This window comes from Mustelus asterias, chromosome 27 (assembly GCF_964213995.1).
Source record: "Mustelus asterias chromosome 27, sMusAst1.hap1.1, whole genome shotgun sequence".
Classification (NCBI taxonomy): domain Eukaryota; kingdom Metazoa; phylum Chordata; class Chondrichthyes; order Carcharhiniformes; family Triakidae; genus Mustelus; species Mustelus asterias.
Window position 1 is genome coordinate 14,895,101 of NC_135827.1, and position 23,462 is coordinate 14,918,562.

The following is a 23,462-nucleotide window of genomic DNA, read 5'->3' on the forward strand; positions in this document are numbered from 1 at the left end:
GTGTGCCTGCGAAGTCTCATCACTGATGTACTAATGTAAGAGACGTGGTAGCCATTTTGTGCACAGCAAACTCCACAAGCAACGTGATGATAATAACCAGCTAATCTATTTTAGTGATGTCTGTTGAGAATTAAATATTGACCAGGACACCAGGGAGAACTCCGCTGCTCTTCTTCTATGAAGTGCTATGGGATCTTCCCCATGTGCCCAAGAGAGAAACCCGGGCCTGGGTTTAACACGTGAAGCAGATTCAGCCTTCTGAAGAATCCAACCAGCACAGAGACAGTGTGAAATCAAGAAGACAGGCAACCAAAACAGAAAGCAGCCAGTTACGGACCATTAGATAGATACTCCTAATCCAGGGAGTGAACCAATTCAGGTCAAGTGCTGCTTCATGAGAAAGTACATCTTTTATTTACAGTCTTCTCCCACAGGGAGAACCGTAACCAGCAGCACTGCAGGATTTTAGACCACCATGTCACCCTTCACGTCAGGAGCAGAGACTGGTCAGATGGGAGCATCAATACCAGGAGACCCAAGCTTGACAAGATGAGGCATTGCACCCCATCCTGGGCTTGATCTGACGCCAAAAGGCGACATCTCAGTTGAACCTCACTGGCTGATCATCGACTCCCGGAGCAGTTAGAATAGCAGAAGCAGTCCCCCGTGTCTTCACTGACGAGCAGGTTCTTGAGAGAGGTTGTGAATGTCACTTTGGATTTCAAACAAAATGGGGTAGGGGAAGAGAAGCCCCATTTTTAAAACTGCATTTTCATTTCAACTCTTCTGCTGTTGTTGTTGTTGTTGCAAAGCAATTCCGAAGGAGATTCCACTTTGGAGTGAAACCCAATGTCACTTTGGCTGTGACAGTCACCCCCGTCAGCCACCTGTAGCTGCAGCTGTTTGTGCTTTAAACGATGGCAGGCAGCTGTCACTTTCAAAGTTGTGCTCGACCAGCGAATGCCTTTAGAGCTCAGGTTCTGCGCGTTGCAGAGGGCAACGATAATTACAACACGAGATCTGGATGCAGAAACCCAACACTCACCGTTTGTGGCCCTGAATCTCTGAGCGCTTGTGCGCAGCACTAAAATAGATCAGTGGCATCGCAACTCTGAGGAACTACTGCATCTTAAAAACTAACTATCTATAGAAACTAGCTGGCAAGAACATAATGATCCATGATTCACCACTTAATACTGGGCTGCTTAACATTTCCAGACAGCTTCTCTCTTGTGTCTCGCAACCACATCATTTACAAGAAAAAGCCCATAATGTCAGGAGAAAAGGAAGCAGAAAACCACTTTTTGAAAGAAGCTCAAACTCCACATGCGAACACTATTGAAGAGCAGAGGATGATTTATCCTGTCTTTTAGCTGGCCATTAATTAATGAGACAGGAGTGACAGAGTTAATTCCCCATGTGAGAAAGCAAGGTATGAGAAAAGAAACATTCTGCCCACTTAACCCACTTGATTAAAGACCTATACACAGACATATCACTTTTGCTTGGAACTGAAGACTGGGATTGTAGTGTTGGACTTCACGGAGGTAGAAATGGGCAGCAAAGAAATAGGTCTTCTGCCAATTGCCTGGTTTTTCAAAGGTTGCTTATGTTTTATTGTAGAGTTCACTGGCTAGGCCAGTATTTATTCCACTGGGCGACATAGTAACTAGCAGTGCTGCCTCTCAGCGCCAGGGGCTCAGGTTCAGTTCCAGCCTCGGATGACTGTGGAGTTTGCACGTTCTCCCAGTGTCAGCGTGGGTTTCCTCCAGGTGTTCCAGTTTCCTCCCACAGTCCGAAAGACGTGCTGGTTAGGTGGATTGGCCATGCTTAAATTGCCCCTCAGTCAGGGAGGTTACCAGGGTAAATATGTGGAGTTATGGGTATAAGGCCTGGGTGGGATTGTTGTCGGTGCAGATGTGATGGGCTGAATGTCCTCCTTCTGCATTGTAGGGCTTCTACGATTCTATTCTAACCGCCTTTGAGAAAGTGGTGGTGAGGTGCCTTCTTGATCCGCTGCAGTCCATCAGCTGTAGGTACACCCACAGTGCTGTTAGGGAGGGAGCTCCAGGATTTTGACCTAGCGACGGTGAAGGAATGGTGATATTTTTCCAGGTCACAGGATAGGTCACAGGATGGTAAGACAGAGGGAGGTGAGGTGTTCCACTGCTTTGAGGACATGGAAAATAAAACTTGGATTTTGCCAACCAACCTAACCTCTGAGAAGATGTTCTGCTTAAATCCCCCAAAAGTAAATCAAACTAGATTCCCAAACATCCATCTATCTCAACATCGTGACTAACTTAAGGACAGGATGTTTCTTTCCCATCCTCCCAGCTCCAGAAGTGTGATAAAGACTCTACTGAATTTATCGTCCAATTATTTAAGTCCACACTCATCTGTAGAATCTTCAATCCTCTTACTAAATAGTTATCTGTCTGCCTGTTCTCTGAAGGAATGAACCAAAACAATCAACTGGTTATTCTAGGAATTGGTTCCATGTGTCCACTGCTTTTAATCTCTTGTCTAATTTTGCTTTTGTGCCTCCTATTCTGCACTCATGGCCTATATTAAATAGCCCGTTCGCACCTTTGATAAACACAAGGTACTGCAAATGCTGGAATTTGAAACAAAGACAGAAAAATGCTGGAAAATCTCAGCAGGTCTGACAGTATCTGTGGAGAGAGAATAGTCATGATGTGGAGATGCCGGCGTTGGACTGGGGTAAACACAGTAAGAAGTTTAACAACACCAGGTTAAAGTCCAACAGGTTTATTTGGTAGCAAAAGCCACACAAGCTTTCGAGGCTCTAAGCCCCTTCTTCAGGTGAGTGGGAATTCTGTTCACAAACAGAATTTATAAAGACACAGACTCAATTTACATGAATAATGGTTGGAATGCGAATACTTACAACTAATCCAGTCTTTAAGAAACAAAACAATGGGAGTGGAGAGAGCATCAAGACAGGCTAAAAAGATGTGTATTGTCTCCAGACTGTCTTGTCTGGAGAGAATAGAGCCAATGTTTCAAGTCTGGATGACCCTCCGTCATTGTGGCTTGCACCTTTACTGTCTTTCTCTCTCAATGTCCCAGACCTCTGGATCATATTCCCCTTCGCATGAGAATAGGTGCGACTCTACCTGTTGGTTTTCAGAGCTCAAGTCCCAAGATTTTCACACTGCACCTCTCTGAACACTCTCTGACACGTCCATCAACCATCATAAGCAACTAACTAACATAACGCTTTTGAATTTGAATTGGTTAACTAACAGAAAGCAAAGAGTGGGGGTAAATGGGTGTTTTTCTGGTCGGCGATCAGTGACTAGTGGTGTGCCTCAGGGATCAGTGTTGGGACCGCAATTGTTTACGATTTACATAGATAATTTGGAGTTGGGGGCCAAGTGTAGTGTGTCAAAATTCGCAGATGACACTAAGATGAGTGACAGAGCAAAGTGTGCAGAGGATGCTGAAAGTCTGCAAAGGGATATAGATAGTCTAAGTGAGTGGGCGAGGGTCTGGCAGATGGAGTACAATGTTGGTAAATGTGAGGTCATCCATTTTGGTAGGAATAACAGCAAAATGGACTATTATTTAAATGGTAAAAAATTGCAGCATGCTGCTGTGCAGAAGGACCTGGATGTCCTTGTGCAAGAATCACAAGGAGTTGGTTTGCAGGTGCAGCAGGTAATTAAGGCGGCAAATGGAATTTTGTCCTTCATTGCTAGAGGGATGGAGTTTAAAAACAGCAAGGTTATGTTGCAGTTGTATAAGGTGCTGGTGAGGCCACACCTGGAGTACTGTGTACAGTTTTGATCTCCTTACTTGAGAAAGGATATACTGGCACTGGAGGGGGGGCAGAGAAGATTCACTCAGTTGATTCCGGAGTTGAGAGGGTTGGCTTATGAGGAGAGACTGAGTAGACTGGGACTATACTCATTGGAATTCAGAAGAATGAGGGGAGATCTTATAGAAACATATATTATGAAGGGAATAGATAAGCTAGAGGCAGAGAAGTTGTTTCCACTGGCGAGTGAAATTAGAACTAGGGGGCATGATCTCAAAATAAGGGGAAGCAGATTTAGGACTGAGTTGAGGAGGAACTTCTTCACAAAAAGGGTTGTGAATCTGTGGAATTCCCTGCCCAGTGAAGCAGTTGAGGCTACCTCATTGAATGTTTTTAAGGCAAGGATAGATAAATTTTTGAACAGTGAAGGAATTAAGGGTTATGGTGAGTGGGCGGGTAAGTGGAGCTGAGTCCACAAAAAGATCAGCCACGATCTTATTGAATGGCGGAGCAGGCTCGAGGGGCCAGATGGCCTACTCCTGCTCCTAGTTCTTATGAATTCAACTCTTAATAGGAGACTGTTTAAACTTGAATGAATGAAGTCTATACACAACAGCCCAAAGGTCACCTCCATGCAAGTAGCTGACCCCTCGTTGACTGTGCCATGGTTTAGTTCTAGAATAATATATCTATAACTTCAGTATTGCTGAAAGAGAAACGCTGTCAAAGCTTTTCATCTTGAACTCATCAGGACAGAAACACAAAAATAGTACATTTCAAAGGGAACAATTTATACTGCACTAGAAAAGGGTGCTGATTCGTTGGCAAGAGGATTCTGATTGGTTGGGGGGAGGGTTGACATGGAGAATGTGCCAGGAACATGTATTCAGCATAAAAAGCTTCAACAGCTCTGACGAAGGGTCACCCTGACTCGAAACATTGGCTCTATTCTCTCCCCACATATGTTGTCAGACTTGTTGAGATTTTCCAGCATTTTCTGTTTTTGTTTCAGATTCCAGCATCCGCGGTATTTTGCTTTTATTCGGCAGCATCTCTCTTTTTCGGCACTTCCAAACCACTATCTACAAATTCCTTGACACCGCACAGTCACCCTATGCATTGAGTGAGAGAAGACATGTTGCCTGGAATAATATTAGACTCTAATGGTTTTTCTCCTTGTATTTGGATCTCATCTCATTAATTCTCCTTCACTACATCTGACTAAACAAGCCTCGCTAATGGGCCCAAGCTGCTGAACAGGCCTAAACAGTTGAGTAGGTCCCAACAATGCTTCCTGTTTCATTCCATGCTGCACTCCTGCTGATTCTCCAGTGCCTTAATGTCACCTTTGTAATGAGCATCATTAACAGATTATAGGTTGGAAGGTCAGCATGTTCTAGCTTATAACGTTTGCCATAAACTGCTCTGCTGCCACGCAAAGTGCAGGCTCTTCTATGGAGAATCATCACTGGACATCTGGGTACTATATGCTGAAGACAATGTCTTCAGGAGGAAGGAAAAACTCTCAGAGAGAAGCATCGAAGTCTGCTCATGCTTTCAGCAGAACCTTCCAAACTCACGGTATAGCATGCAAGGAATAACACTTTTCACTGAATACTAATGTGTGTGACAATAATAAATCAAATCATGGCCTCCACGATCTGGAAGTACAAGGCAAGCAGATACATGGAGTACAATCAACTCCAAACACCCTTCCATGTCACACACTATAGGCCAAAATACTGGAACTTCCCACCTAACAGCGCTGTGGGAGAACCTTCACCACACGGACTAGTGGTTCAAGAAGGTGGCTCATCAATCTTCACAAGGGCAACACACCATAAACACTAATCTTACGAGTGGTGCTCACAGCTCAAGAAAGAACAAATTCAAATATTTGTGCATCCAAAGGTCTTACTCTCAGTACTATGACTCGAAACTCAATAGTGCAGCCTGTTTTAAAAAAATGAAAAACATGAACTTACATTGCACCTTTCATGACCTCAGGATACCCCAAGGCAGCTTAGTGCCTAAACAACTACTTTTTGACATGGACTCACTTTTGGAAGATAGAAAATGCGGTAATCAGTTTTTACTCAGCAATCTCCCACAACAGTATTGAGATTATCTGTTTGAGTGATACTGGATGATGGATATATGTTGGCCAGGGCAGTGAGGGCTCAATAAACACAGGACCCTCAGTGTGGGCTAGGGGATGCGATGATCAATGACACTTGAGAGAGAAGCAAAAAAAGTTGAGCATCATTTAATCACATTTGGATCTCACATGCGCTGACGGTGGCTGTGGACTGGGTTTGGTGGTCACCAGCTCGGGCTTCTGGATAAAGCAGGACTGCTTGAGCAAGTTACCGAAGGGCCAATGGGACTGTACACAACTCGAGCCTGTACCTTAGAGAGGCAGGACTGCAGCAAATAAAAAAAAAGGGCTAAGTGGTCCACGGAGGACCCTCTTAACTTGTAAAAGGTGGATCATTTTTGTGTTGCCAAAAAGACAAGATGCCAAAAATATCCTGGAGTTAGTTTCGAAAGTATACAGATGAGTTTATATTGTTGCTGCTCCAGAAGTCTCTGCAACATCTGGCTAGAAGACTCCATTGAGTCATTCACATTTTTGCAGCATTGTGTCTTTTCAAGTACAATCGCTTACATTAGAAGTTTCTGCCAGTTACAGCCACTAACAGAAAAAGCTGTGAAACACATGTTGCCAAGTGAGGCAAAGGATGTTCTCCCACCAATCCCTCCCCTTAAGACTAAGGGTCTTCAAAACACATTGCAGCCTAGACGTTTAAGCTTTTTTCAGAAGATAACATTTTCCCAAACTTGATGCGAAATCAAACACTGGCTCCCAAGGGTTTACTGGACAATTCTCTGTTCCACTATGTGGAATAATTGATCTGTAAACTGTTGCAGAGGGCAGTGAACACCGTGAAATCAGATAACACTGCACTGCTGTTCATTCAACTCCTCTGCCTTTTTTTATTTAAAAAGCAACATGGGATGGTTTCTCCCTCAAAGAAAGGCTTGCGCTCACTGCACTCCTGGTTGGGTTTGCTAGCTCTGGCTGGAGGCATTCCTGTGATATCTAAAAGAGGCAGGGCCAGAGGGTAGAAGCAACTTGGAGGGGAAACCAAAAGTGGAAGGATCTTTGATTCCATCAATAACTAAATGAAAACGCACTAAAATTGCACTGGTAACTAATAGTAATGCAGGTAACCCTCAAAATTACCCTTTTAACTAACAGTAATGTAATAACTCACCGACAGTCATCATGTAAATGTTAACATGTGTAACATTCCCATAATGCTACCTGTAACTAGCAGTAATCCTATAACCTATTGGTACATGTCTTGTTACTGCAGCCAGAGATCCCTCTCCCCCAGCCCAAGGCACGATCAGGCTGTCAAGTCAGTACTGCTTTTAACAGGCCCTATCCCTCTCCCCACCTCCTTGAACTCTGGTTCCGTGTAAAAGTGACAATTGTGAAGTGGGAACCTCAGTCAGAGCTGATCTGTACTTGGTCTCCACATGTTATAACTGACCAACCTGAACCAAGCTGAGAGATTGCGCAAAGGGAAGTGAACCCAGTGTTTGGGGCAATTCCCATAGGGCACCTTGTCCTCAACTTAGCGAGGACATTTTTAATTTACGTCAACCTTGGACTCAATAAAAGGAGGAAAGTCAAGAAAATACAACACAGGTGAAGGCCATTCAGCCCCAGTGCTGGCAATCTCTTAAATAACCCCATATCCCCAGATCTCTTTATATTCCTCCTTTTCAAATGTGTATCCCATTTCCATTGAATTGAACCATAGAATCCCGACAGTGCAGAAAGAGTCTGGCCCATCGAGTCTGCACTGCCTCTCCAAAAGAGCATACCACCCAGGTTCTCCCCTCCGTCCTATCCTTGTAACCCCATGCATTTCCCATAGCTAATCCACCTATCCTACACATCTTTGGACACCATGAGACAATTTAGCATGGCCAATCCACCTAACCTACTTATCTTTGACTGGATGGCTGGTTGGTGATGCAGAGTGACACCAATAATATGTGTCCAATTCCCGTACCAGCTGAGGTTATTCACGAAGGCCCCGCCTTCTCAACCTTGCCCCTCGCCTGAGGTGTGGTGATTGCCACCAGTTAACTCTCCCTCAGCATATGGTCGTCTGGGACTATGGTGGCTTTGCATCTTTGGACTCCAGGAGGAAACCGGAGCACTCAGAGGAAACCCAATTTTTATCTCTACAACAGTGAATTATCCCATTACCTAATAGCCCTCTATTCAAGAATTTCCTTTCTTCCTTGTTTTCTTTGAAAATTCTCCAACTTCTTCCCTAGTTCTCTATTTGTTTTGCCAGTGGAAATATTCTTTCACTATTTATCCACAAGTGAGGTCTCCAGATATCACTCACTGTGCCACTCCTGGACCATCTTGCTCCTTCTCACAGCTCCGACCCAGTCATCATCTCACCTCCCACTCCCCCCCCACCCACCACTGCATCCCAGTTGCCAATCCCCTTTTCCCAGTCTCCCTCTCTTCACCCACGCCACAGTACACAACTCCCAAGAGCCCTCAATTCCTTCCTCCATCTCACACTGCATGCCCCCTTTCCCCAGTTTTTCCCAGCCATTCAATTTCTCTCCCCCACTCCTTGACACCAACTGACACACCCCCCCCTCCCCTCACACCCTTGCCCCATCAGGGGGCCAGTGTTGGGAGGGGTGGTTAAGACTGGCTGCTAGAGCAGAGGCCTGACAGATCTCTCTCTCCCCCTTTCCCTCCCCGTTGGAAAGAGACACAAAGGTTGCAACGCTCAATAGCTCCCTCTGCTGCCTGATCAAGCTGGCTGCTGAGTCTAGCCCCGCCCACTGCTTCTCGTAGCGAGAAACAGTCTTGCCCACTTTTCATGCACTATGTGCACCAGATTGGGAATAAAAACCCACCCAAAAAACAGATCTGCAACTCTTCCATTTTTTGCGCTAGCTGGACACTTCAAATTTTTCTCGTAAAGTTCCGCGCATGGTCTCCCACCAACAATTGCCATGTATCCAAGTTTCCACCATCAATTTCCCCACAGGTCCAAACTCGCATTCATACACCAACTGGAAAGCAAGTCGAATTTTACTATCAAATCGGATGATTCACGATTGTCCATTGAATCTCCTTTCTTTCAAACTCAATATTTTATAACAAACATGTTCAAAGAAAATGAGAGAGAAAGAGCATTCTTCCCCTCTGATTCTTCTCCCGGATTTCTCACACCAGTGTCCTGGAGTTTTTTCTTGGAGACTTCAGGACAAACATGGAATGTTGGTGTTGAGGAGAGAGAGAGAAAAAAAGAGAGAGATCTGTCAGGCCTCTGCTGTACCAGCCAGTCTTAACCAACCCACCCAAAATCGGTGAACAGTGCCAAGGTGCCCGAGGTGTGGTGATCGCCACCAGTTAACTCTCCCCCAGCATATGGTCATTAATGCCTATGGGGCATTGCCAAGGCACCTGACTGGCAGTGCCAGGGTGCCAGGTTGGCACTCCCCCCAGCCCTCGACTTCTCGGGGGGCCTCAATGGCTTCCATTTCCATCAGCGAGGGCAACACGACTATTCCCCATTCATGGGGAGCAGGTATTTTCCTCGACGGAGAGAACCTCTCCCAGCAAGGCTATAAAGGCAAGTGAGCCCAAGCGATTGAGTGCCGGGCTCATTAAACAAATGGAAATTAATATTCAAATAAATTTAAATAATCTGGTGTCGGTAAGATTGCGAGAGCCGAGAAATCGGGCGCGATCCTGATTTCTCGGCTTGCTCTGACCATTGATGGGCAGGGCGACTGGTAAAATCGTGGCCCGTTTATCTGAATGCATCCCACCGGAATTGTCAACTGTATCAAGAGACCATCAATGGTCACTACCAACTCCAGTGAGGTCATTTATCATTGACCAGGGACTGAATCTGGCCTGCGGCACTGGCAAGTACAGTGGCCTGTTGCAAGCGAGTGCGCTCACATCATAGCAGCAGTTACTTAACGATAAGGTAATTTGCTTTGTGACTATACAGCAGCGTACAGGGGGAAAAGGTCATTAGAAGCTGCAGTAATAGACTACATGGATAATCCACTCCTCCGAGCTTCAGAAGTGCAGCAGTCATCAGGGATACACAGGCGATCAAAACACACCGTAGTTATCTCCTCACTCCATGCTGTCAAAACAGACAACAGCTTAATCAAACAAACTTCAGAGAGAAAAAAAACCAGAGAGAAAGTGGCTACTCTAGATATCGCTCTGGTCCACATTGAGTCTGCCTGCCTTTGTAGCCAGGTTTCATTGCACAACATATACTGCAGCTTCTGATCTCGCTACATTTAATGTTTTAATTTTAAGAAAAATTCTATCTGCTAAATCCCCATAAATCCCGCGGATTCCGATTCGCTCTTCATCCTGCTTTTATTGGGTGGGACAGCCTGAGAGAATCTGTAACCATGGCAACATCCTTGTTATGACTCAACTGGAAGAAATAGTCATAATTGCGAGAGATAATTTTTTTCTTTTTAAAAAAAATGCTAAAATGCTCATCTTAACCTCTTCTCAAACTCAGGTTACCACAGCTCCAAGCCACTGTGAATGCTCAAAGGCCCAGAGTAGGCCAACAGCTGTTGCCAGCTCATTTTGAGCCATGCTGGCCATTAGACCGAGAGCCACTTGTCAAGTCAGCCACCTGGCTTACGATGATCTGGCTGGCCTTTAGTACACAAAATATTGCTGAGACCAAAACTGATAGCAAGACTTTTTTTTTAAAACAAAAACCTCTCTTGATAAATCCTCCTAGAAGGTGAAGTGTGGCACTTTGAATAAATAGATTAGTGGCAGCATAATGAAATTTATTCCCTGGCTCACAGATAGCACTCCTGTTCCTGTGTCTGAAGATCATCAGTTTAGGCCCAACTTCACAAATCGGGCACATGACCTCAGCTGAGGGAGTGCTGCACTGTCTGGAGGTGCCAATATTAAACCGCTCAGCTGAAAGCAAAAGATCCCATGGCACTATTTTGAAATCGATATGCGTGACCTTCTTGGAGATCATCTCCACTTAGAGCCAGCAGTTTGCGATGTCGATGGTAGCCATGATGTGGAGATGCCGGCATTGGACCCCAGTCCAACGCCGGCATCTCCACATCATGACTATTTTGAAGGACAACAATGGTTAGCACTGTTGCCTCAGAGTTCCAGGGACTCGGGTTCTATTCTGGCCTTGGGAGACAGTCTATGTGGAGTTTGCACGTTCTCCCTGCGTCTCAGTTAAAGCAGGAAGCTGGCTATATGGGAAAAGGATTGCATCAACTGAGCAACTAACTGGTCCTAGCAGCAATTTATCTGATCAGAACTGTGACCGTGAGTTGCTTATTTGTTGGCCCCGTCACAGAAGTAAATATTTGAAGCAACAAAGTGAAACCAAGAATCCACGAGATAGACACGGTAGAGGGTGTCAACTCTCCAGAATTATATGGGGCAGCACGGTGACACAGTGGTTAGCACTGCTGCCTCACAGCGCCAGGGACCCGGGTTCGCTTCCCGGCTTGGGTCACTGTCTGTGTGGAGTTTGCACGTTCTCCCTGCGTCAGCGTGGGTTTCCCCTGGATGCTTCAGTTTCCTCCCACAATCGAAAGATGTGCAGTTAATGAGATTGGCCATGGTAAATTGCCCTTTAGTGTCCCAAGATGTGTAGGTTAGATGGATCAGAGATGGTAAATGTGAGAGGTTTTGGGGGTATGGCAGGGGAGAGGGCCTGGGTAAGATGCTCTGTCAGAGAGTCAGTATAGACTCAATGGGCTGAATGGCCTCTCGCACACTGTAGGGACTCTATGATTCTATTCTATGTCCAAACCAATATTTATCTCTCAGCCAAAGGAGTTACTTATTTCCATGTCTTCCCTCAGAATTGGCTGCGCACAAATTGGTTACTCTATTTCCCTGCAGTACAATTGGGATTCTTCTTCACAAAACATTTCATTAGCCACAAACTCTTTAGGACATCAACGGTCGCAAAATATGACACATAAATGCAACTAGATTAAACCATATAAAGATCAAAAGTGTTTTTAGTTTTATAATCAGGGTGTTAGTTGCAAAACATAAGTATGAATAATAAGTTTATCAAAACATTGGTGAGGCATCCTGGCACCCTCTCATACAAAAGGTATTAAAGCCACAGAGAGTGTACAGAGGAGATCAATCTTCTCAACAGGAAAACTTTTGTGGTCATGTAGAACAATTTGCCATACTCTTCCTTCGCTTTCCACTGAAGGCTAAGAGCAGATTCTCTTTTTATTTGTTCATGGGACGTGAGTGTCACTGGCTGGGCCAGCATTTATTGCCCATCCCTAAATGCCCTTGAACTGGGCCATTTCAAAGGGCAGTTAAGAGTCCTTTGAAGATCCACATTGCTGTGGATCTGGAGTCACAGGTAGGCCAGACCACGCAAGGCGGCAGATTCCCTTCCCTTAAAGGACACTGATCAACCAGATAGTTTTGACAACAATCGAAAATGGCTTCATGGTCATCAGTAGACTTTTAATTCCAGATCTTTACTGAATTCAAACTTCAACATCTGCCATAGTGGAATTCGAATCAGTGGGTGGGATTTTACAGCCTTGCTCATTCTGAAACCGTAAAATCCTGCCCGAGGTCAATGGACCTTCCCATTGTCCGGCCCTCGCTGGCTCCGATTTCCGTGGCAGCAGGGCAGTAAAATTCCAGCCAGTGTCTCCACAGCATTCCCAACATACCATTGCCTCCTCTATTTTTTTTTCTATTGCTCCCTAAATATTTTTAAATTCTGAGTCGTTTAAGTGGTGTGAAATGGGGAACATTATTCTCTCTGGCTTAGGGAGCAGTAAATAGAGGGTTATTAATTTCAAATTGCAATAGAAAGGTCAGGGGAAATTTCTTTGCACAGTATTATTGGGTATGGAGTAGGGGCAGGAACTCTGCACTGTTTAAAGGGGTGAATAAATGTTTGAAACTGGGGAAGATACAGGACCATGGGGAAAACAATAGGATGGTTGTGAATTCCTGTAGCAAAGGGATGCAATGGGCAAATGGCCTTCTTCTGTAAACTTGGATCTGCTCACTAAGGTAAAAATGACTGCCTCTTACTTAGATCTAGTAAGACCCAATCTTATGTACCGTCATTACAAAATATTAATCCATAACAAAGTGGTTTCAATACGCACTGTTCAATTAATCTAATGCAATTTGTTACACAGAAAGCATTATTACAAATTCCTTCACCACACTTGCCAAGTTTTCTCCCTTCCATTCTCGAAGGTGTTGCTTCTTACAAAGATATTGGATGCCTGGGTGATTGCTGCCTTCAGAGAATCACCTGAGTCATCCTTCGAAACCTAGACATTACGTACAGCAGTCAGTAGCAGCAGACACCCAGCTGCTTTATTTCCTTACCCATTCTGTACTCAGTTACTGAGGCCCACAGCACTCTGGAACCTGGTTTTGATGACATTGTGTTCTTTTAATGCTGGTGATAACCAGGTCACACCAAGTGCAAAAATAAAATCCATGCCCAAAGATCTTTCAGGCCTGCAATGTGTCCCATCTTTTTAAGTTTCCACGCTTCACACACCCAAAGAGAACTACCACCTATAATCTGAAATCTCCTGTTTAAGGTGCAAGATAGGCCCTGGTCCTTCCAAATCTTCTTCCATCCATCTTTCACATTCCAGCTGGTCTACTTCTCCTCATCTCTTTTAAACACTTTGTGCTCCATGACACAGAATGGAAATCAGCAGCAGACGTAACAGACCTCTCAGAATATCTGAGCTGGAGCCAAGTGAACTATTAAATCAATGTGAAAGAACAAAGAAAATTACAGCACAGGAACAGGCCCTTCGGCCCTCCAGGCCTGCACCGACCATGCTGCCCGACTGGACTAAAACGCCAAAGAACACAAAGAAAATTACAGCACCAGAACAGCTTCTTTCAATGTGAAAGAAGTTATTCTCAAAGTCACTGAGGAAAGAGTCAACAAGCAGACAGAGTCAGAAAAGGTACACTGAATCAGAGAGAAAAATCAAAGGCATCTTAAAAAAGACACAAGAAAAAAAGCAGGACAAATAATCCAGAGAGAGGAACAAAGAGGTCAAAAGAGTAATCCAGACTTCGATAACAAAAAATTGAAAAGATCAAAGAAAAGTGAAAGCAGAGGACCACATCATTTGGACTGTAACTCACCAAAAGAAGAGGAATTAAAAGTAAAGATAGAGTCTCCATAGTCACAGATGACCATGGGTTGCTCTCCCCTTTTGGGGGTGGGGGGGGGGAGGGGGTTTGGTAAGGGGAGTGATAGGTGGTGATTTAACCTGAGGGTCACCACACCTTCGGTGTGGAACAAGATTGAGAAGGCAGGGCCCTCATGGATAACCTCAACCGGTGTGCGAATTAAACCCGCGCTGCTCTGCATCATGAATGAGCCGTCCAGCCAACTGAGTTGACGTGAAGAAGAATTAAAGAGGTAAAGTTTCCACAAATCATAGAATCCTACAGTGCAGGAGGAGGCCTTTCGGCTCATCATATCTGCACTGACCACAATTCCACCCAGGTCTTATCCCCATGACCCCATGCATTTACCCCATGCTAGTCTCCCTGACACTAAGGGACAATTTAGCATGGTCAATCCACCTAATCCGCACATCTTTGGACTTTGGGGGGAAACCGGGTCATCCGGGAGGAAGCCCACGCAGACACGGGGAGAATGTGCAAACTCCACACAGACAGTGACCCAAGCTGGGAATCGAACCCGGGTCCCTGGCGCTGTGAGGCAGCAGTGCCGCCCAAACAGAACTTGCATACAACATAGTGATACTTTCTACATTCATCGAAGGAAATCTAACAAGGCATTGGATATGAATCCTGGTATCACCCTCAGGATGTGATACGTTAGTTACCTATGCAAATATATTATTCTTATTCAAAAATCTCAAAATGCCCACTTAAGCAAAAACTGAAATCTGTTGCACTCGGCCTCTGGCTGGAGTGGTTGTTTTTGCATAGATTTCGAGAAACACATTTGCTCTGATATCTGCATTAAAGGGAGGGATGAAACAAAGCTCCTAAGTGAACTCCAAGAAAACAGAAGCAATGGCAGTGAGTAAGATATCAACAGCAATGATCTTACGAACAACTGAGATGCGTTTCAAAAGTAGTTTGTGGTTGGGAAGCACCTACAGTAAAAAAACCACGAGGCAGGCAAAACTGAATAGCCAGTGTTGGAAATAAGCCAGTGTTACACTAAACTCTAGTGTTGACAGAGACCACGACAAGCAGTAGAAAAGGAGCCACCACCTTTGCAACCAGGGGCATGGCCAGCTAGGGAAATTGAAGAGAGAGAGCTATTCAAAGCATGTTGAGGAGATTCCAATGAATCAAACAAGTAACAAAACTGATATTTTGCATAGTTTGTTTGCTGCTTGCAAATTTAGAGGGGGAATTGCGTCTGATAATAGACTTCTGTTTTGTTCAGAGGATTTTAAAATGATCGTGAGGATGAACAGGGTAAAACACTAGAGTTCCACCAAATCATCCTGCTTCGACCGGAGCAGCAGACTGCACAGTACAAATTGTTAAGTGTGCTCTTAAGTTAGGCTAGGTACAAATCGGATGAAACATCAGTTGAATTACAAGCTGACAATTTTTTTGTTCATCATAACACACCTCACAATGCTACCAACAGAATGCCGACTGAATTGTTTCTTAGCAGACAGCCTACAACTAGGTTTTCATATGGACGCCATGGTGGCACAGTGGTTAGCACTGCTGCTTCAACACCAGGGACCCGGCTTCAATTCCTGGCTTAAGTGACTGTGCGGAGTTTGCACGTTCTCCCCGTGTCTGTGTGGGTTTCCTCCAGGTGCTTCGGTTGCCTCCCAGAGTCCGAAAGGCATGCAGGTTCGGTTCATTGGCTATGCTAAATTCTCCCTCAGTGTACCCAAACAGGCGCCGAAGTGTGGCGACTAGGGGATCTTCACAGTAACTTCATTGCAGTGTTAATGCAAGTCTACTTGTGACAAATAATAAATAAAACTTTAAAAAACTTTATTGCTGAAGCTATACTTAGCACACACTCAGTAGAAGAACAACAATGCAGGCAGAAAGAGATTCATGTTAGGGTAGAGACAATGAAAGAAGTCTAAAGTTGAACCAGAAAGTTAAGATAAAAGTTTATCCTAAAGGGCTAAAACAACCATCAGGAAGATTTGTGAAAATACGTGGTCCTTGCACATATTTTGCTTGCGAGTGGAGAGGTTATGTTTGTACACATTGGTCATGGTTACCTTCTGAGGTTCATAAAGGAGGAGATTGAGAAGAATCAAATGAGTCTGATGATTTGGATATTAGGTATAAGTAGAGTACCAATAGTTATGCCAAATCAAGTCATTCCTGAAACCAGTTCATATTTGAGTCAGAGTTAGATAGATATTTCTGATGAAGTGGAAATTTCAATTGGAGATCAAAGGTAAAATCAGGTCACAGTGGAACGGTGTCACCCATTGCAGAATAAATCAGCAATGTATTGGTTCCAGCCCCATTCTAGAAATCAGTCTATTCTGGAGGAAACTTCGCTTCATATTCAAGCCCAGATGGATCAAGGCCTTTCCCCAAGTTCTGAAAGTTTGGGTCAAGGAGGAATGGGAAACCAGTGGTTAAGATTGATTTGCAAATGGTCGAAAAACAAGAAATGTATACAAGTTGCATTGATTTTGAAGTTTGTGTAACTTATTCATGAAGGAGGGAGGAGCATAATAGCACCCTCCTGTGGCACTTAGGTATGTATATATGGGTCAAAGTGGAATAAACCAGTTTAGTTGGGTTCTTTAATTCCATGTTTAGGCACCAGTGTTTCCATCCTGCAAAGGTATCAGAAAGCATCACCTTCCGACTTGGAGGTGAATGCTGGTGTACAAGGTTTGCAGGATGCAATGTTGGATTGGACCTGTAACAGTAGCTTTTCTGTTTCCAACCAACACTAACTCCCTGACTCAGGATTGCTTTATTTTACATTTAAGTTATACTGTACTTCATCAGACAATTAATTATTACTTGGGATAAAAACAAAATGGGAATGGACCTCTGGTCCCTAACAGTGCTAAACAATATATCAAAATAGTTTATTGCTTTGCAATTTTCCTTACAAATTCTACAACCAAATAAAAATCAGAAACTTCTTCAGCAAACTAACGGTGACTTGTAGCATTTCAAACAGCCTCTTATGAATTAGCCTCTTATAAACAGCTGGACAGCACGAGCTGGGAAATAATCCAGTGTTTCTCTGTCAAAGATATCTATGGTATCCGTGAGCAACAAGTAACAGGCAGGAAATCATAAAAATAAGCCCCCAAGCCAAATGCTCTCTTTCACCCTCAGCGAGTGTCTGCGCTGCAGGAGGCGTCGACTGGGAAACTGTGCAAAATATTTCTCAACACATAAATACAATTTTGATTTAATTTGATGCAAGAGAAAGAAAAAGAGTCTGTACGCATTTATTCCATTAGCCTGATGCACTGAGAAAAGTTTTAAAGTTTATTTATTAGTCACAAGTAGGCTTACATAAACATTGCAATGAAGTTACTGTGAAAGTCCCCTAGTCGCCACACTCCGGCGCCTGTTCGGGTAACACTGAGGGAGAATTTAGCACGGCCAATGCACCTAACCAGCACGTCTTTGGACTGTGGGAGGAAACCCATGCAGACACGGGGAGAGCTTGCAGACTCTACACAGCCAAGAATCGAACCCAGGTCCCTGGCGCTGTGAGGCAGCAGTGCTAACCACTGTGCCACCATGCCATCGCCCACGGTGTAACATATTACAATAGCGCAATCAATAGACATATCTGAGACATGCTTACAGCATAGTGCAGGATATACGTCGCAATAGTGCCTACATCTCTCCCTATATTTTAGAGATATACTCAAAAAGAAAAACATGCATTTATTAGGTGCCTTTCATGCCCTCTGAATGAATGGAAGCACTTTACAGCAAATGAAGTGCTTTTGAAGTGTAGTTACTGTTTGAATGTATGGAAATGCAGCCACCAGGTTACAGACAGCAAGGTCCTGACCAGCAGCAATGAGATAATAACTAAATAACCTGTTTTAGTGATGTTGGAGGCTAGAAGTGCGATTATGCAAAGACTTGGGAGCACCCAGACACAACATTGTTATCATTGTTTTTTCAACATATTGGTTTGGACATTTTACAGGAGAATTAAAATAATTACAAATTTAATTTGTGTCATATCAGTATGCTTCTTGTGCGATTTCTTCACTACATAAATACAGAGTCAGCTTGACAGAACGCACACCCCTGAAGTCACCAGAACGTAAGTAAAAATTGAAGGATGAGTGGTCCCTGAGGGAGTGTTGTACTCGCCAATGTGGATAAGGTGTTAAACTGAGGCCCCTGTTCCGTTGGGAAAATGACTGCATTGGCAGGTCTACAAGTTCTCCTGCACCAACATTCCCTCAAACGGCAGCACAGTGGCACAGTGGTTAGCAGGGACCCGGGTTCAATTACAGCCTTGGGAGACTGAGTGGAGCTTACACATTCTCCCTGTGTTGGTGTGACTATCCTCCGGGTGCTCCGGTTCCCTCCCACACTCCAAGGATGTGGAGATGCCGGCGTTGGACTGGGGTCGGCACAGTGAGAAGTCTCAGAACACTGGGTTAAAGTCCAACAGGTTTATTTGGTAGCATGAGCTTTCGGAGCGCTGCTCCTTCATCAGTTGAGTCACCTGGTAAAAAAAAAACCTGTTGGACTTTAACCTGGTGTCGTGAGACTTCTTACTCCAAAGATGTGCAGGTTAGGTGGATTGGCCATGCTAAATTGCCCCTTAGTGTCTCAAGATGTGAAGGTCAGGTAGATTAGCCATGGGAAATGTGTGGGATTACAGAGATAGTGCCTAGATAAGATATTCTGTCAGAGAGTTGGTGCAGACTTGATGGGCCGAATGGCCTCTTCTGCATTGCAGGGATTCTATGAAGCACCATGATCAAAAACAGACAAGTTACTCACCTCATCTGCTGTATATGTAAAAACTTGCCATGTGTAAATTAGCGTACAGTGAGGTGCCGTGCTGTGGGATGTCAGAGGATGTGATGAGGCACGTTGTACATGCAAACTCTCCTTTCTTAATTCAACTGAAATTGCTCACGTCAGGCTATACAAGCCTCAAATCAGTGGTACTTCTCCGAGGACTGTATTGATCGAAATGCTCTCTCCAGCTATACCCCAAATTTGGTGCTGGGAGCAGGGTGGAGAGAGAGTCAAATCTATTATTGTAATGATGAGCACTTTTCACAGGTTAAATAGAACATTTGAAATAGCTACACTCACCATTGTATTTTACTAAACCAGAAACAATAGAGCAGATTGTGGGAGTCAATTCTCCTTTGTTCCACTAATCTCTTTGGTTTAACTGCCAGCATTAGAAGTACAAAAGGAAGTTCACTCCTTCATGATGTTAAACCGCCCTGCCTAGTACGCAGGCCAGGAAAATCCTAGCTCTGTTCTGAGGTGGCTGGTACCAGCCAGGATGATAACACTGGGTTGCGGGAGGGGACGGAACCTAGCCAGGCTTCTTACTCCCAATCAGCGAGTGGTGCCAATAGCCATGCTAGCCAGCCAATGAATTGGAGGTAGGGTGAGATTTGCAGCCAGTGCGTTATTACAAAGTTATTCCATTCAAAAGATTAAAGGGGAATTATCCAGTCATCACCATCATAACCTGGTGTTGTGCACTGAAAGACTGCCAGATCAGGCCTAATGGTGGTGCTCCGATAGTCAGATCATCTATCACAACATTTAATATCTAGGGCCACACATGAAGAATTTGAGGAAATATAGGAAAGAAAAGCAAAGAAACGCAGAAGGTAGTCCCCGTTCAATGTACCAGTAGTCTCACTAACATCACCCTCCATTTAGAAATACAGCTCATTCTGCAATGGACAACCTTCACCTCATAAAAGGCACCGAATAGACTGTGGAGAGATTCAGATTTGATGGGCTGTCTGAAATGTCACATGATCAGTTTGGATCCAGCATAAGCAGATCAAGTCCTCATTAGAGCTGGAAAATCGGAGGCAAGTATGTGCAAAAGTTAGACTGCGACTGCAAAATAAATATTTGACCCCCTTGTGCTGACGACAGACGATATTTTCTCTCTGGCTGCTGGCTTGCACAGTGGTATTTATAGTTTGTAAAGGTCAGCCTGGTGGAAGCGAACGAAAAGTAAAAAAAATTACAGCTAGGAATCTTGGTAAAGACATTGTTACGAACAGGAGGGGGGGGTTCATTTGCACAGCATTAATTTCTCCTCTCACCACTCATCTGTAAACAGAAAAGTGTTTTGATCTCTTTCCCTCTCTATAAGTGGTGGTGCATTTTCCAACCCCAATCCAATTACTATTAATAGCCCCACAGCAAACTCCAAATAGGATGAAGTAAAAGGGGTTAGTTTATTGCACACAATTAAAACACGAAAGGAGGATCACGATATTGCCTCCACATTCAGACATTCAGACAGTAAGAAGAGGGATAGAGATAGTACACAGAGTTCACGCGAGTTCCAGAGCTCAGAATCAAAGTCCAATGAGGTGTTCCTTCACGGACATTGGCAGACTGAAAACCGAAGTTGTGGAATTTCCCTTTCATAGAAACATAGAAAATAGGAGCAGGAGGAGGCCATTCGGCCCTTCGACCCCCCCCCCCCCCCCCCCCCGTATCCTTTGATCCCATTTGCTTTATCTAATTCCTTCTAGAAAACATTTGATGTTTTGGGCTCAACTACTTCCTGTGGTAATGAATTCCACAGGCTGACCACTTTCTGGGTGAAGAAATTTCTCCTCATCTTTGCCCTAAACAGTCTACCTTGTATCCTCAGACTGTGTGACCCCTGGTTCTGGAACATCCCCACCATCGGGAATATCCTTCTTGCGTCTACCCTGTCTAGTTCTGTTAGAATTTTATAGGTTTCTATGAGATTCCCCCCTCATTCTTCTGAACTCCAGCGAATCCAATCCTAACTGACTCAATCCCTCCTCATATATCAGGAATCAGTCTGGTAAACCTTCTCTGCACTCCTGGTGGTGTTGACTTTGCAAGATGAGATAGATACACAGAGGTTAATCAGTCTTGCAGGCGATGGCACAGAACTCCCAACAGAAACAGGGTGTATGGGGCAGATGTCCAATGTGGCCAGAGCACCTTCAGTGTGGCTTGCTAGACAGGTTTTAAAGCAGTTCAGCAAGATAAATATTACTTATTCCACAAACCACTTGGCTCCCAGCTCTCCCCACTTCGCCACCAGGTTTTCACAAATGACGTTAGCCCATAGTCTGGATTCCAAAGATTGTTAAAATGTCTCAGCCATTGGGAATTCAAAGGAAGGTTTGCAGGGATTGTCTAAGATTGAGTTGACAGTCCATCTCCTGTCGATCACCCTGGGTTATTAAAGATAGAGCTCTCTTTGAATTTGAGCTGTGCTGTCCATAGGTGGTCATTAGCTGCTCCTCAGAGGTAATGAGGTACGGGTTATCCCGAAACTGCCTGGTAGCTGCTTTTGTTCAGGGGTCACAGGCGAACATAGACTCAGCCATTTTGAAGATCTTTGTTTAGTTTTAAAATTTTAGAAAGACCAACCAGCATATCTATAGGTGGGATTTTCCATCTGTTGCTGCCGGTAGGATCTTGCAGTCTCACCAAAGGCTACCCCCACCACCGTGGGAGGGTGTGAACAATGGGAAGCCCAGTTGGCAGTGGCCAGACCAAAATCCCACCCACTGTGAGTGATCTTTGTCTCTCAACATAAAAGCCCCAATCGGGCCCGACTCAATCCATATTTCACATGATGAAACTTTATAGATTTGTGGGCTGGATGCCTCCCCCCCCCCACCGCCAATTTTCCAAATATACAAGACAATGGGGGGGGGGGGGTGGATAACCACTTGATATATCAAAATGGGAAATAGCAGAAACGTGAAGGTTGGGGGGCTTCATTGCTGTTCTTGCAATTTTTTGTACCTGTATACCTCGCGAGTGGACAGATCAATAATCCATCATGCTGCTACATAAATCAGTCAGGTAATGAACAACAACTAGCAAGAAATTTCTCAGAAACACTGTGCAAAAAACACAATACACTATAGAAGGCACTGAAAAATAAAAGCTATGCTCAATGAAAGGCTGGTTGAATTCCATTTCTCCCCCCCCATAGTGATCGGACCTCAAGATGGTCCAATACTGAATCACATTCTACCCCAGGATTGGTTATCAGGAACTTCTCAATAGCAGAGAGATAACAAGTCAAAAGATGATGCAAGTCAGAAAGAGACTTGTGTCCGTGCTATTCAGACCCTCAGTAAAACAGTAGTCCCACATCAAATACATACAATCTGTCCAACTCAAAACAATACTTCATTCAAAAGCAGTCTACTGTAAATTGTTGAAACTTGCAGAACTTTTCATTGGGAAAGAAAGTTAAATGGGAAGTAATGAGGTTTGATTATGAGTGACTGGAACTCGAAATTTATTAGAGGTATTTAAAAAAAACAGAGACAGGGATTAAAAAGTTACTCTGTCTATTGTTCATCTCCTATTCCACATAGTCAGCTAGGGACAGGTGCACAATTAATGACAGGGGCAGCCTACAAAATGATTCCCTGCGATAGGAGAAATGGGAAACTTATGTAGTGAGTATCTTGATTGACAATATCAGACACTTCAGTGGTCAGGTTCACGCTCAACGCAAATCTTGGTGGCGGCACACTGGGACAGTGGTTAGCACTGCTGTCTCAGTGCCAGGGACCTGGGTTCAATTCCCGGCTTGGATCACTGTCTGTGCAGAGTCTGCACATTCTCCCCGTGTCTGTGTGGGTTTCCTCCGGATGCTCCGGTTTTCTCCCACAGTCTGAAAAACATGCTAGTTAGGTGCATTGGCCGTGCTAAATTCTCCCTCAATATACTCGAACAAGCAACGGAGTGTAGCTACTCGGGGATTTTCACAGTAACTTCATTGCAGTGTTAATATAAGCCTGCTTGTGACACTAATAAATAAATTTTACTTTATTAATTCAAATGCACTACACAGCAAGATCCAAATAATTCAGAAACTAATCTTCAGATAGTTGCAGTGGACCAGTTTCAGCATTTTGACTAGACATTGAAAATAAATCCTTGGGTGTGTGCAGAGTTGAATTTCTTACTGCTTGAGGTCTTTCACAATCACTTCCTTTCATCCATGCGTCTCCTCCTCAAAGTTGCAGATTCAACAGACAGCCTGATCTCTGGCACCTTGGCTAATGCTCATTCTCCATGACGGCAGCAGACTGATCAACCGAGTGAGGCAACACAGCCAAGCCCAATCCCACCCTCGCTCAAAAACACACAAGCATACACTCTTCTGAGTAATTTTGCCTTCTCGAGCCCAAGGACCTCAGGGCAACATCAGAAGTTAGCTAACTCGGACTCAAGATCAAACATGGAGTATATCTGCAATGGCTCGGGTCCACAATAGCCATAACATTTACTAACTGAGGCATCAGGGGAGCCGTCCATGGAATCTCATGAATCTTAAATGATTTCCAGGCTGGCACGTAC

At 44.3% G+C, this 23,462-nt stretch overlaps 1 protein-coding gene across 1 annotated transcript in view; it reads right to left on the reverse strand.

The window, feature by feature from the left end:
* The window catches only part of pknox2 (pbx/knotted 1 homeobox 2), a 425,919-nt gene that overhangs the window by 223,037 nt on the left and 179,420 nt on the right, over positions 1-23,462 (reverse strand). The window lies entirely within an intron of this gene.